The sequence below is a fragment of the Mesoplodon bidens genome, assembly GCF_964165515.1.
Source record: "Mesoplodon bidens genome assembly, chromosome: 5".
NCBI lineage: Eukaryota > Metazoa > Chordata > Mammalia > Artiodactyla > Ziphiidae > Mesoplodon > Mesoplodon bidens.
This window is the reverse complement of record NC_138161.1, coordinates 529,844-542,193: the sequence shown is the minus strand read 5'-3', so window position 1 is coordinate 542,193 and position 12,350 is coordinate 529,844. Positions and strand designations below refer to the sequence as shown.

General features: G+C 50.1%; 1 long non-coding RNA gene and 1 pseudogene across 9 annotated transcripts in view; one reads left to right on the top strand and one right to left on the bottom strand.

Annotated features, from left to right (window-relative positions):
* LOC308617384 overlaps positions 1 to 12,350 on the bottom strand; it is a 68,302-nt gene that overhangs the window by 21,627 nt on the left and 34,325 nt on the right. For all 8 annotated transcript variants that reach the window (XR_014015867.1, XR_014015868.1, XR_014015869.1 and 5 more), the window contains one exon: positions 4,103 to 4,179. This is a non-coding gene — a long non-coding RNA (uncharacterized lncRNA). The remainder of the gene's footprint in view (positions 1 to 4,102; positions 4,180 to 12,350) is intronic.
* LOC308617383 (putative ATP-dependent RNA helicase DDX28) lies at positions 6,221 to 12,208 on the top strand (annotated as a pseudogene). The gene is made up of 2 exons: positions 6,221 to 7,980; positions 12,150 to 12,208. The product of its transcript is annotated as a putative ATP-dependent RNA helicase DDX28 (transcript).

Below are 12,350 nucleotides of genomic sequence, written 5' to 3'. Positions count from 1 at the left end.
GCAGGTGACATCTGAGCAGAGATCTGAGTTAGCCAAGTTCGTATCTAATGGAAGAGCGCACAGGAGAGGTAAGGGCCGGTGCAAAGACCCTGGGGCAGGAGCTTGTCTGGCGTGGTAGAAGAACAGGAAGGAGGCCACTGTGGTTGCAGCACAGAAAGGAGAAGAGGGTAACGGAAGTCAGATACACAATGGATGGAGAGCAGCGAGCAGGTAGGACACAGGGGTCGGACCCCGAATGGCCTTGTCGGACGCTCTGCGGGCTGTGTTAGCGCTTCACGGTAGGAGCCAGTGAAGGCTTTTAAGGAGAGGAGTGGCATGACTGATCACCTTCCCCATGATCACGCCGACGGCTGTAGGAAAAAGAGACTGTGGGGGCCACGGTAGACACTGGCAGATCATCAGAAGGCTCTTCTGCCACCGATGTCAGAGATGATGGTGGCTCAGGGCAGAGAGATAGTAGGGGAGGTGGCGAGAAGTGGTCACATTCTAAAAATATTTTGAAGGGAGAGCAACAGGAGTAAAACGAAGAAAATCCAAATCCCGTGGCCCAGAGAGAACTGTTAATTCATTTATTCTAAGCAAACTCGGTCCCTCCTCAAAACCACAAAGCTTGCCAAGGATGCTCTTCTCAGAGGTACTACCTTTGTACTACTCAGCCCACTCCGGCAGGCCCTCCCCCTCTGCCACTGTCCCCAAACTGCTCTGATTCAAGTCACCAATTACCTCGAAGTGGCTCAGTCTACGAGACACTGACCTGTCCTCAGTCGTGTTCTGCTAGCAGCACGTGGCACGGTGAAGCCTCCCCTCTTGCTTGATCTCTCTCCTCCCTGGGTTCGTCGACCGCACACTCTCCCAGTTTTTCTCTCTACCCCTGCTTTTCGGTCTCTTTTGCTGGTTTCACCTCCTGCCCTCACATGTTGAGGCTGCTCCTCAGTCGTGGGCCCTCTTCCCTGCTAATTTCACACATCCTGCCCCACAAATTTATTCACTCCCATGGTTTAAAATATTAGCCATGGGGCTTCCCTGGTGGCGCAGTGGTTGAGAGTCCGCCTGCCGATGCAGGGGACACGGGTTCGTGCCCCTATCCCGGAAGATCCCACATGCCGCGCAGCGGCTGGGCCCGCGAGCCATGGCCGCGGAGCCTGTGTGTCCGGAGCCTGTGCTCCGCAACGGGAGAGGCCACAGCAGTGAGAGGCCCGCGTACAGCAAAAAAAAAAAAAAAAAAAAAAAAAAAGTCGAAAAAAAAAAAAAATAAAATATTAGCCATGATCATCTCCAAAGGCATCCCAACCTCACACCAACTGCTCAAAACACATCCCCACTCGGATGTGTTAAGGGCATCTCCTACTCCACATGTAGAAAACAAAGCCTTGATCTCCCTTCCTAAGCCTTGTCCTCTGTCTCCAATTATTTATTCAACGGACACTTACTGAGCCCCTAAGATATGCCAAGCACTGCTAGGCACTAGAGACAAAATGATGAGGCAGGAGGGTAAGGTTCAATAGAACAGAGGGTTATAGAAAGGGAACTTACAAATATGTCTGAAAATAAAAGTGTGCATGGTGCTATGACGGAGCACTTACGTAAGGCTGTAGGAGTCTAGCTCAGCAGCAAAGAGACTGATGGGGGTTGAGGAGGGCCTCCCTCAAAAAATAATCTCTGTGAACTTCCCTGGTGGCGCAGCGGCTCAGAATCCGCCTGCCAGCACTATTTACAATAGCCAGGACATGAAAGCAACCTAGGTGTCCATCGACAGACGAATAGATAAAGAAGATGTGGCACATATATACAATGGAATATTACTCAGCCAAAAAGAAACGGAATTGAAAAAAAAAAAAGAAAAAGAAACGGAATTGAGTTACTTGTAGTGAGGTGGATAGACCTAGACTCTGTCATACAGAGTGAAGTAAGTCAGAAAGAGAAAAACAAATACCATATGCTAACACATATATATGGAATCTAAAAAAAATAAGATGGTTCTGATGAACCTAGGGGCAGGACAGGAGTAACGACGCAGATGTAGAGAATGGACGTGAGGACACAGGGAGGGGGAAGGGTAAGCTGGGACGAAGTGAGAGAGTGGCATGGACATATATACACTACCAAATGTAAAATAGATAGCTAGTGGGAAGCAGCGGCGTCGCAAAGGGAGACCAGTTCAGTGCCTTGCGACCACCTAGAGGGGTGGGATCAGGAGGGTGGGAGGGAGATGCAAGAGGGAGGGGATATGGGGATATACGTATGCATATAGCTGATTCACTTTGTTATACAGCAGAAACTAACACACCATTGTAAAACAATTATACTCCAACCAATATATTAAAACAAACCCCACAAGAATCCGCCTGCCAATGCAGGGGACACGGGTTTGCTCCCTGCTCCGGGAAGATCCCACATGCCTCGGAGCAACTAAGCCCACGAGCCACCACTACTGAGCCCATGTGCCACAACTTCTGAAGCCCGTGCGCATAGAGCCCGTGTTCCGCAACAAGAGAAGCCACTGCAGTGAGAAGCCCGTGCACCGCAACGAAGAGTAGCCCCTGCTCGCAACGACAGAAAGCCCAGGCGCGGCAACAAAGACCCAACGCGACCAAAAATTAATTAATTAATTAATTAATTAATTAATTAATTAAAACTTATATTTAAAAAAACAAAGAAAAAATCTCTGCTGGGAATTCCCCGGTGGTCCAGTGGTTAGGACCCTGTGCCTCCAGTTCAGGGGGCCTGGGTTCAATCCCTGGTTGGGGAACTAAGATCCTGCAAGCTGGCATCGCAGCCCAAGTAAAAATGAAATAAAATAAAATATATTAAAATAAAAAAAGAAAGAATCTCTGATTCAAGGTCTAAAGGGTGAGAAGGTGTGTATCAGGCCAATATGTGGGGAGAAAATTTTTCCCATTTCAGTAAGTAGTGCCTCCATTTACCCAATTACACATCCTTAACCCACATTCCCCACATCCAATTCATCACTTACTCCTATTCGCCTCCAAGCCATCACTAACCTTCCAAATATGACTCTAACCTGCCTGCTTTACTCCATCTCCAAGGTCACCACTGTGCACAAAGCCAGTCTCATAATGAGTCTCCCCAAATCTTCTCCTGCCCGCTCCTATCCATTCTCTTACAATAGCCAGTATGGTGTCTGAAAAAGGCATCTCTGCTAACACCACTTCTCTGTTTATACCCTGCAATGGCTTCCCAGCAAGTGTAGGATAAATCCCAAACAGATGAGGGACTGGAGGTTGAAAGACCAGAAGGAGGTAAGGTGTTAGGTTAGAAAGAGGGATAAAGGGTCTAGGCAAACAGCGAAAAGGGCTGAAAAGAAAATGATCGGCACTTGTACAACAGTCCTGATGCAGGCAGGAGAATGCAGGAATAGCGAAGGAATACCAATAGCCACTTTTTATTTCTGCAATGCCTTTGCAATTCCCAAAGTGCTTCACTTATAACTGTGATTCTCAAACCTAGTTGTACATTAGAATCATGTGGAGAGATTTTTAAAACTACCAATGGCCAGGCCTCACCCCAAGCCAATTAAATCAGAATATACAGTTCACTAGGGCAGGAATTTTGTCTGTTTCATTCACTGTCCATATGAAAAGTACCTGACACATACATAGTGCTCAGAAAATATATACTGAATGAATAAATGAAGGAAGGAATGTACCAGTATCACCTGAGATCCAAGGAAGAATTCTTTTCAAAACTTAGGGGTTAACCAGGCAACGTCAGTTACCATGGCAGCCCTGGGAAAATCATTACCAAGTGACAATAACACTCCCAGGGGCCTACATTTGTTTCCACAATAAGTAAACCTTTCTCATTTCTAAAGTACTATAGTGTGAAATATGCATCTCAGTCACAACCAGAGGTTACTCAATGTCTGCTGTGAGTGGGAGGAAAAGAGAAGGGCCTTACACAGTACCTAAAGCAATGACAAGAAGAAACTAGGGGCCACGGGCAGAGACAGACAGGCTCAGACAGGCTCCAATCCCTATGACATTCTGAGGTGATCACGTTGTAAGGACTCGAGCACAAGAAAGCAGCCACTAACCAGCTACCCTGTCTCAAATATGTGGAGAAAGTCAATGTAAATGCTTACCTATGTATTATTCTTTTCTGATCATTCTTTCAGTGTATCCCTTCTGGCTTTGTGCAAAGCGATTCTTTGTTTTGTACCTGAAAAATGAGTGGCACATGTAAATGGATGAAACTTGTCAGAGCAGACATCCAAGGAGCTCTTCAGCTAACGAACGAAGAGCTCCGGGTTCTGGGAAAGAATCGTAAAAGTGGTGTAGAATCACAATATCTTAGAGCATCCTTTATATCAACTCCCCTCTATCATATCACCAATCTGTGGTCATCAGCCTATACATGAACTTTGCAGTGACAGGAAACCCAGCACTCTCTAGACAGATCTAGGCATTTCTAGTTGCTACAGCAGTCTATATCAAATCCAGAATCTGACTCCCTGTCACGCATCAGTCCCAGTCTGCCTTCTGCAATGGTACACCCCATGGCACACCTCATCGCTTTTCCATCTGGAACATTTCTCAAACACATGAGGACAATTTTGTTCTTCCTAAAGCTCTCTTCTCCCACGTCACCCTCCTAAATCACTCCTTCCTGTGTTTATGACTCTGAGGAGCCCCCACGGTTTTCTCATCCCAAGGCCATGACAAGCAATGGCATCAGTGTGCCTGCTACACATTCTGGGAAAGGGGCAGGGCCACACAAGAGTCTGGCAAATGTGACTGACAACCTGAAGGGAGAGTACATGTGAGAACCTCAGCCTCTCTTCAGTCCTCAGCCTCTATCCAAGGTTTCTCCATAGCATGCTATTGACATTTTGGGCCAGATAATTCTTTTGGGGTGGTGGGGAGGGCTGTCCTATGCCTTGTACGATATGTAGTAGCATCCTGGCCTCTACCCACTAGATGTCTGCAGCACCGCCCCCCCCGCCCCCACACCCCGGATGTGACAAAGAAAAATGTCTCCAGCCATTGTCAAACATCCTGGAGGAAGGGTGAGGGCAAACTCACCCTCACTCAAGAGCCACTGCTCTATCCAATGGGTGACTATACATGGGTGACTCTGTTCACCCATGAGTACTCAAACCTCTCTTCTCTGCTGGCTTAACAGGTAACTCTCCAGAAAGTCTATCGTGTATCAAAATGCTATTTGAAATTTAGTAGTATTTATCTCTATAACGGTATCTGATGAAAGTAAAACTCTTTCTCCAGATGTTAAGAACCTCCCAGGTGGTTAATCCACGTTTACCTTATCTCCTACCCCAGGCACTGGAAATTACAGAAATGATCGGACACCCATTTTCGGGATCCATTCAAGAAGTACCAGTAGTGTAAGGCTTTTTGGCAACCTGAACAACTGAATTCAAGTAAAATATTCTGCCTGACCATGGCTTTGTGAGACAAGCCACAAACCTGTAGCAGGACCCTCCTCGCTGCTATTTACGGAATTGAGGTATCTGACTGGAAAGCCGGTGGAGGTGAACTACCCAAGAAAGCAGTGGGTTCAGGATGAGAAGTTGTTAAGGGTGACAAGGGGAGGGAGAATGAACCTCAGCTGAAAAGAAAGGGGAAAAGCACCAAGAGATGAGTTCTCTTGACTTTAGAGAAGATACGCTGAAAGCCATCAGCTTGCCCTCGGGGCCCTCAGCTCTCTGGGGAGCTCTAAGGGAAGGGTGAGCCTGGACCTACGACTCCGGACTCCTGGTCTCGGCCCCCAGGCCTGACCATTCACTCAGACTCTCAATAAATACTTGTATTCAAAGACCTTACACGGGGACCACATCTGGGAGAACATCGCCGCACCCTCATAAGTCACAGGGGGAGACCCGAACTGGCCGAGCCATGACAGGAGCTGTGAGGGCGACGAAAGAGCACGGCAGGGATCGGACATCGGATCGCCAGAAGCCCTCCGCCCTCCTGGTTCGTAATGCCAGGGCCCCATCGCCGCGTATCGCCGGACCCCGGTCCTGCCTCCACCGCGCACCCTTCCCCAAGGTCGGCGGGGGTCTGGAGTCACCATCTCCTGTTCGGACCTACAGACCTCGCCACTGCTGAGCTCTACAGATCCCGCTCCTTCCACACAGTTCGCCGATTCCGCGGGCCTTACTGAGCCGCGCCAGCCACCGTCCGCGAGGCCTTGGCGCGCCCGTGACGTCACTGTCGTGCGCCTCTCCCGCAGCAAGGGGAGTATGGCTCTGGCACGGCGGGTGGGGCTGTGGTCGCTCGCGGTTCAGTTGCTTCTGGCGCCTCGCCGGGACCTGACGGTCCGCGGTCCCAACGAGCCCCTGCCCGTGGTACGCATCCCGCGGGCTCTACAGCGGCGGCAGGAAGAGCGGCAGAGCGGGCAGCGGAGCCCCTCGCGGCCGGTGCTGGAGCGACCGGGGCTGCTGCTGATGTCAGCGCGGCGACCGGAGTTGAACCAGCGGCACACCTCACGCTGGGCCCTTGGGAGCCCGCACCACTCGCTTCGTGCGGCTGGAGGAATCGGCGCGCCCACGCGGACCATTTCTCCATCGAGCGCGTGCAATATGAGACTCCAGCGCTGCGGAACCTCTCGCCCAACGGCAGCTGAACCGAACTGGGTCTGGAGCTCCGCGTTCTGAGCGCACTACAAGAGGCTGCTCCCGAAGTTGTTCGGCCCACAACCGTGCAGTGGAGTACCATTCCCCCACTCCTTCGCGGCCGCCACATCCTCTGCGCCGCAGAAACCGGCAGTGGCAAAACTGTCAGCTACATGCTACCTCTCCTTCAATGGCTCTTGGGCCAGCCAAGCCTGGACCCCTGTCGTATCCCTGCTCCTCGAGGCCTGGTTCTTGTGCCTTCTCGAAAATTAGCTGAACTGGTGCGGGCCGTGGCCCAGCCCTTGGGCAGCTCCTTGGACCTCCAGGTGCGGGAGTTAGGGAGAGTACATGGCATGAGGAGGATCAGGCTGCAACTGTCCAAACAACCTCCAGCAGATATTCTGGTGGCCACTCCGGGGGCTCTGTGGAAGGCCCTGAAAACTCAACTGATCAGCCTGGAGCCGCTCTCCTTCTTGGTGTTGGATGATGCAGGCACGCTGTTGGATGAAAGCTTCCTGGAACTGGTGGATTACATCTTGGAGGGGAGCCATATAGCAGAAGGCCCAGCTGACTTAAAAGACCCCTTCAATCTCAAAGCTCAGTTAGTGCTGGTGGGGGCCACATTTCCCGAAGGTGTAGGCCAGCTGCTGAGTAAAGTTGCCAGCTTAGACTCTCTAACCACCGTTACCAGTGACAAGCTCCACTGCATCATGCCTCATGTCAGACAGACATTCATGAGGCCGAAGGGAACAGAGAAGGTGACTGGGTTGGTGCAGATCCTCAGGCAGCATGACAGAGCATATAGGATTGGCCCCACAGGAACTGTTCTGGTGTTCTGTAATTGCTCCAGCACTGTGAACTGGCTGGGGTATATATTCTGGATGACCACAAAATCCAACACTTAAGACTGCAGGGACAGATGCCAGCCTCAATGAGAGCAGGCATCTTCCAGTCCTTCCAGAAGGGCTCCCGAGACATTCTTCTCTGCACAGACATTGCCTCTCAGGGCCTGGACAGCACCCAGGTGGAGCTAGTCATCAATTATGATTTCCCTCTCACCCTGCAAGACTACATCCACAGAGCAGGGAGGGTGGGCCGGGTGGGGAGCGAGGTGCCAGGCACCGTCGTCAGCTTTGTGACCCATCCCTGGGACGTGAGCCTGGCTCAGAAGATTGAACTGGCAGCTCGCCAGAGGAGAAGCCTTCCAGGACTGGGGTCCTCAGTGAGAGAGCCTTTGCACCAGCAAACCTTATTGCAGCAGGCTTATATATGATGCCATAACAGGGATCTTTCCCTCTGTGCTGGATGGGTGAGCACACTTGTCAGTAGGGTGCTCTGGGCTGCCTAGTCACCTTCTGAAGACCCGGGCTACAGTCTGGCTTCAAAAGGTTAGTTGCTGGCCAGCACTTGAGGGTGAACTACTGCGCTTGGCTCTCTGCAGTCTTTCACGTGAAGAATAATGTCGATCTTGGCTCTGTATTATGTCGTGGTTTCTAACAATAAGCGATGTTTCTATGGGTGCCCCTTAATAACAGTTTCCACTGGGGCAGAATTCCGTAGACTCTGAGAAGATGCACACTCCAAAGTACCACACTTAGGACGAAGGCTCTCTCAATTGATGTTTTAGTTTAAATTTTGTTTCCTGCCCCCAAACATCCATTAAACCCCCAGGAGAAGGAAAAGGGGATGTGACTAGCAATAGAGAGAAACTTTCTTCACAACAATGGCCATGGCAAGCTTAGGCACTTTTGGTGAAATCTCTCTGGGAAGTACTGGCAGAGGAATAAAGGCAAACTGACACCGAAGTATTGCTTGGTGTGCATTTCCAGGCTCTGCCTTCTTTCTCATCTCTTGGTGGCAGGTGGAGGAAGAGGAGAAAAGGTTAAACTTTTTTATAAACCGGCAGAATAAGCTTATAACATCCTCTCACTATCTCTGCATAGGTTCTAGTCTCTGCAGCATTATATAAGCTTTGCCCAAAGTAATGAACTGTTGAAAGTCAAATGTAATACTTCACCAAACAACTTAAAAATGCTTGCACACTGGAAAGGGTTAAGTTGCAGAGAACACAAATGGACCCAGAGCAACCTTTGCCGAGAGAGAATATTGTGCTAAATGTACAGTCATAGCTCTATTCCATATGAAGAAACAGTCAGAAGGATAAAAGAACTTGGTCAAAATCACCCAAGTAAGTAGGAAAGAATCTGGTCTGTCCTAAGGGTTGTGTTCTTTAACCACCAGGCTAGCTTTTCTCAAATCTGATTCATGCATAGAATAACTATACACCTCTGCTTGCCTTGAATATTCCGTTTATACGTATGCCTGCTGCAGTTTTTAATATTGCCCACTTTGACTCCCAAAAGCAACCGAGAATACACAATAATTTGGTTGCTCTATCCATGGACCACTGTGGTGGGACTGCCCAGGAAGCTTATTAAAAGTGCAGCTTCCTGAGCCCTACTCCAGATCTAGATAAGTTTTCTGAGGGTTGGCTCAAGAATCCAGGTACAAGGCTTTTTAAGTGGTTTTGTGGAACCCCCCAGGTGATTCTCTCGCTCTCTTAAGTTAATAAACCGTTTATTCTGCCTCCCCCAGATGCCCAGCCAGGTCCTGTTAAGGTAGGAGTCCCCACACCACATCAGAGGGATGCTCCCAGCCATGTAATCTCTGGAGCCTTGGAGATTCTGAATGGTCTCATGCTGGCCCACCTGCCGTGACAAACCTCCGCCAGAGCAAGCATTCCCCTTCACATTTACCTTCTACCACTCCAAAAGGCAGTCTGCTCCAATGAGGCCTGACTTCGTCTGTCCTAACGGGCACCCAGATTCAAGCAGTTTAGGGATAGAAGGTGCTGTGGTTCTCGACCAGGGTGGCCCAACCTCTAAAAGGGTAGTCCAAGCAGTCTCTACCTCCTGGACACATCCCCTCTGCAACAGCCCCAGTAAACGAAGGTCCCATCTTTGCTTTTTCAAGGTCGGCAACAGGGAGTCCCCTCTTAAAGAAGGTTCTCTCTCATTGCCACACTATCAAAGGCTGCCCCAAGTGTGGTTCCTTCCTGTGGGTCTGATCAGGCTAAGGGCAGAGTTGTCTCCTTCCTTCTCTGAGTCGGACCAAGTCGTCTTACTAACCCCTCTTCACAGTGTTGACCATGTTTTTCACGGGGGCTGCTGCTGAGCCTTTATCTCATCCTTTCATGGTGGAGAGAGAGAGGATTATAATGATTTTTACTTCTAGGGGAGAGGGGAGTGTAATGATTATGTTGTCATTTTGTATTATGTCCTTTTGTCATGAATTTGTTTTGAATTTCATATTAAAATGGGCCCACCATTCCCACTTTGTGAGGTCATTCAGCACCCTCATTTTGCACCTTTAACATCTCTCTCAGTATCACTTGGAAATGTTTGAAATGGCATGAGCTTGTCCTCACATTCCTATCAGCTGTAAATCCGGTGCCCCAACATGAACGTAACCATTGAGCAGAACCCCTCTCCACTAGCTGTGTAACACTGGGTAGGCCCCTTAACATCTTGGTTTTTTTAAGCCCTCAGGTGTAAAAATGTGAGGGTTCTATGAATTTATATTTGGGGCAGGACAAGGTCGAGAAGAGTGTGTCTTTCCTTTTATTCTTCCAAACTGGAATGTCTTCTCTCTCTTCCCCATGGGTCCAAATCTCACTTGTCCTTCAGGCCCACTGCCAAGGAGCCTTCCCTGATTCCCCAGTCCACACAATTCTCTGCCTCTTAGGGTCAGTGCCATACAACCTAGCTGTCTCTTAATGTTAATCTTGCCTCTCAAGCCAGTTTCAGAATGTGGGTCTCTCTTGCCCTCCTGTACCAGCCCACCTGCACGCCCCACGTGGGGTGTCTACTAGACTAGGGCATGGGCGGGGAGGCCCAGGTGTGAGGGACCAGGCAGAGTACCTCTGCCTCCACCCTGCTCTCCTCCACAAAACTGCCCCTCCTCCTGAAGCCTGACCCGCAAGTCACAGGTTCCTTATTATGACCTCACTGGGTAGTGATGACCTCACAGGCCTTCTCACAGTTTCCATGGCAGCATAACTATGGAAACGTGCTGCCCTCAGAGAAACTTCCCTACCAGTTCTCCACCAGATACCAATCTCTTTGGTTGTCTGAGAGAGAATGTCTGACCGGATCGTCTATATTTACTCAAACCTGTGCTCTGTTCCCTGGCTGGGCAGTGCAGCAGGTACACCGAGACCAGGCATCTGTAGAAGAGGCATGGTGTACACACAACCTCACCTGGCTGCCACATGTTCCTGTGGGGCTTGCCCACTACGTAAACCTCAGCACTTTCCCAGCTGTAAGTAATACCAGTGACCTGGGACACCTTCAGGGTCCCACAGTGCTCACTGCTGAGGACAAGTGAAAGGTCATCCCTGAACTAGTGTTCAGGAAGCTTCTGATCTTTATAAATGTAGCCTTCCGCTTTGGGCTACAGGATGCTTCCATTCAGACCCTTTCCTGATTGGCCTCTTAGCAAAAGACAAGCGCATTTTTGTTGGCAGATGGTAAACGGAGCAGTTTGAGGAAGAGGGCCACTCTTTTTTTTTTTTTTTTTTTTTTTGCAGTACACGGGCCTCTCACTGTTGTGGCCTCTCACGTTGCGGAGCACAGGCTCCGGACGCGCAGGCTCAGCGGCCATGGCTCACGGGCCCAGCCGCTCCGCGGCATGTGGGATCTTCCCGGACCGGGGCACGAGCCCGCGTCCCCTGCATCGGCAGGCGGACTCTCAACCACTGTGCCACCAGGGAAGCAGAGGGCCACTCTTGAACCGCACCTTCAAACCCAGGCACCTCTGTTCTGTCCTGTACACATCTATATCGGTCCCCTCAGACACATCCCATACTGAGCTGCTGAGTACTAGGGGAGAGGGTGGTGCCCTATTCATGGGAAGACCGGAAGGACCAAGGGGGGTGATGAAGTGCTAGTGAGACTGGAGGGCTGAGCAGATGGTGTCCCAGGAGGCTGGGTGGATGTGAGCCTACACTTGGTACCCAGAACCCGGTTCTGAGTCTCCTGATCACTCTGCCTCAGTACTTGGCCTTGTTCTAATCTAGATAAAAGTATCAGAGGGCTAGAGTTCAGTGTGGTTGTAACAGGCAGTGTAAATGGGGCCCAAGAGGGGTTGCCAAGGTGGGAGGGGTCCTTAACCAATTTATATTAGATTATCTTTTTCCAAAACTTGAAAGACGTTTCCATTAAAGCCTCAGAAGTGACACACTGCAAGAAATGTTTTCTCTGTTGTGGAAGGGAGAGATGAGAGGATCATGATTGCAATTACTTTCGGGTTCTACTGTTTTCCCTGGAAACGGTGAAGAGACTACCTCACCTGATGCAACCGTAGGCTCTAGGAATTGCTTTTGTAGCCAGTGTCCCTTCTCTAGGGACTCATAGAGGTGATGGGCCAAGGCTGTGTTTTGGATGTCAAGTAGATTAAAGGTCTTCAGCCAGAAACTGGGAAAGACATGAGAGAGGGAAATTCTGGCAGGAGACTGTGTACAGCAGAAGTGACTGATCAGCTCTGCTTTTCTTTGCAGCAGCTGTGGCTCCCGTTTCTCCTCCTACACCTGGGTCACTACCATATCCTCAACTGAGGGTGAGGAGAAACGCAGTTGGGCCGGCATGGGGAGACATACTGCCTGGTTGGTGGCTACCAGGCCTACGGGGATGCTCCTTTGGCCACGCCAGCAAAGGTGGAAGCCGAGAAGCCAGTCCCCAGACGTGCTCCCGAGAGAAAG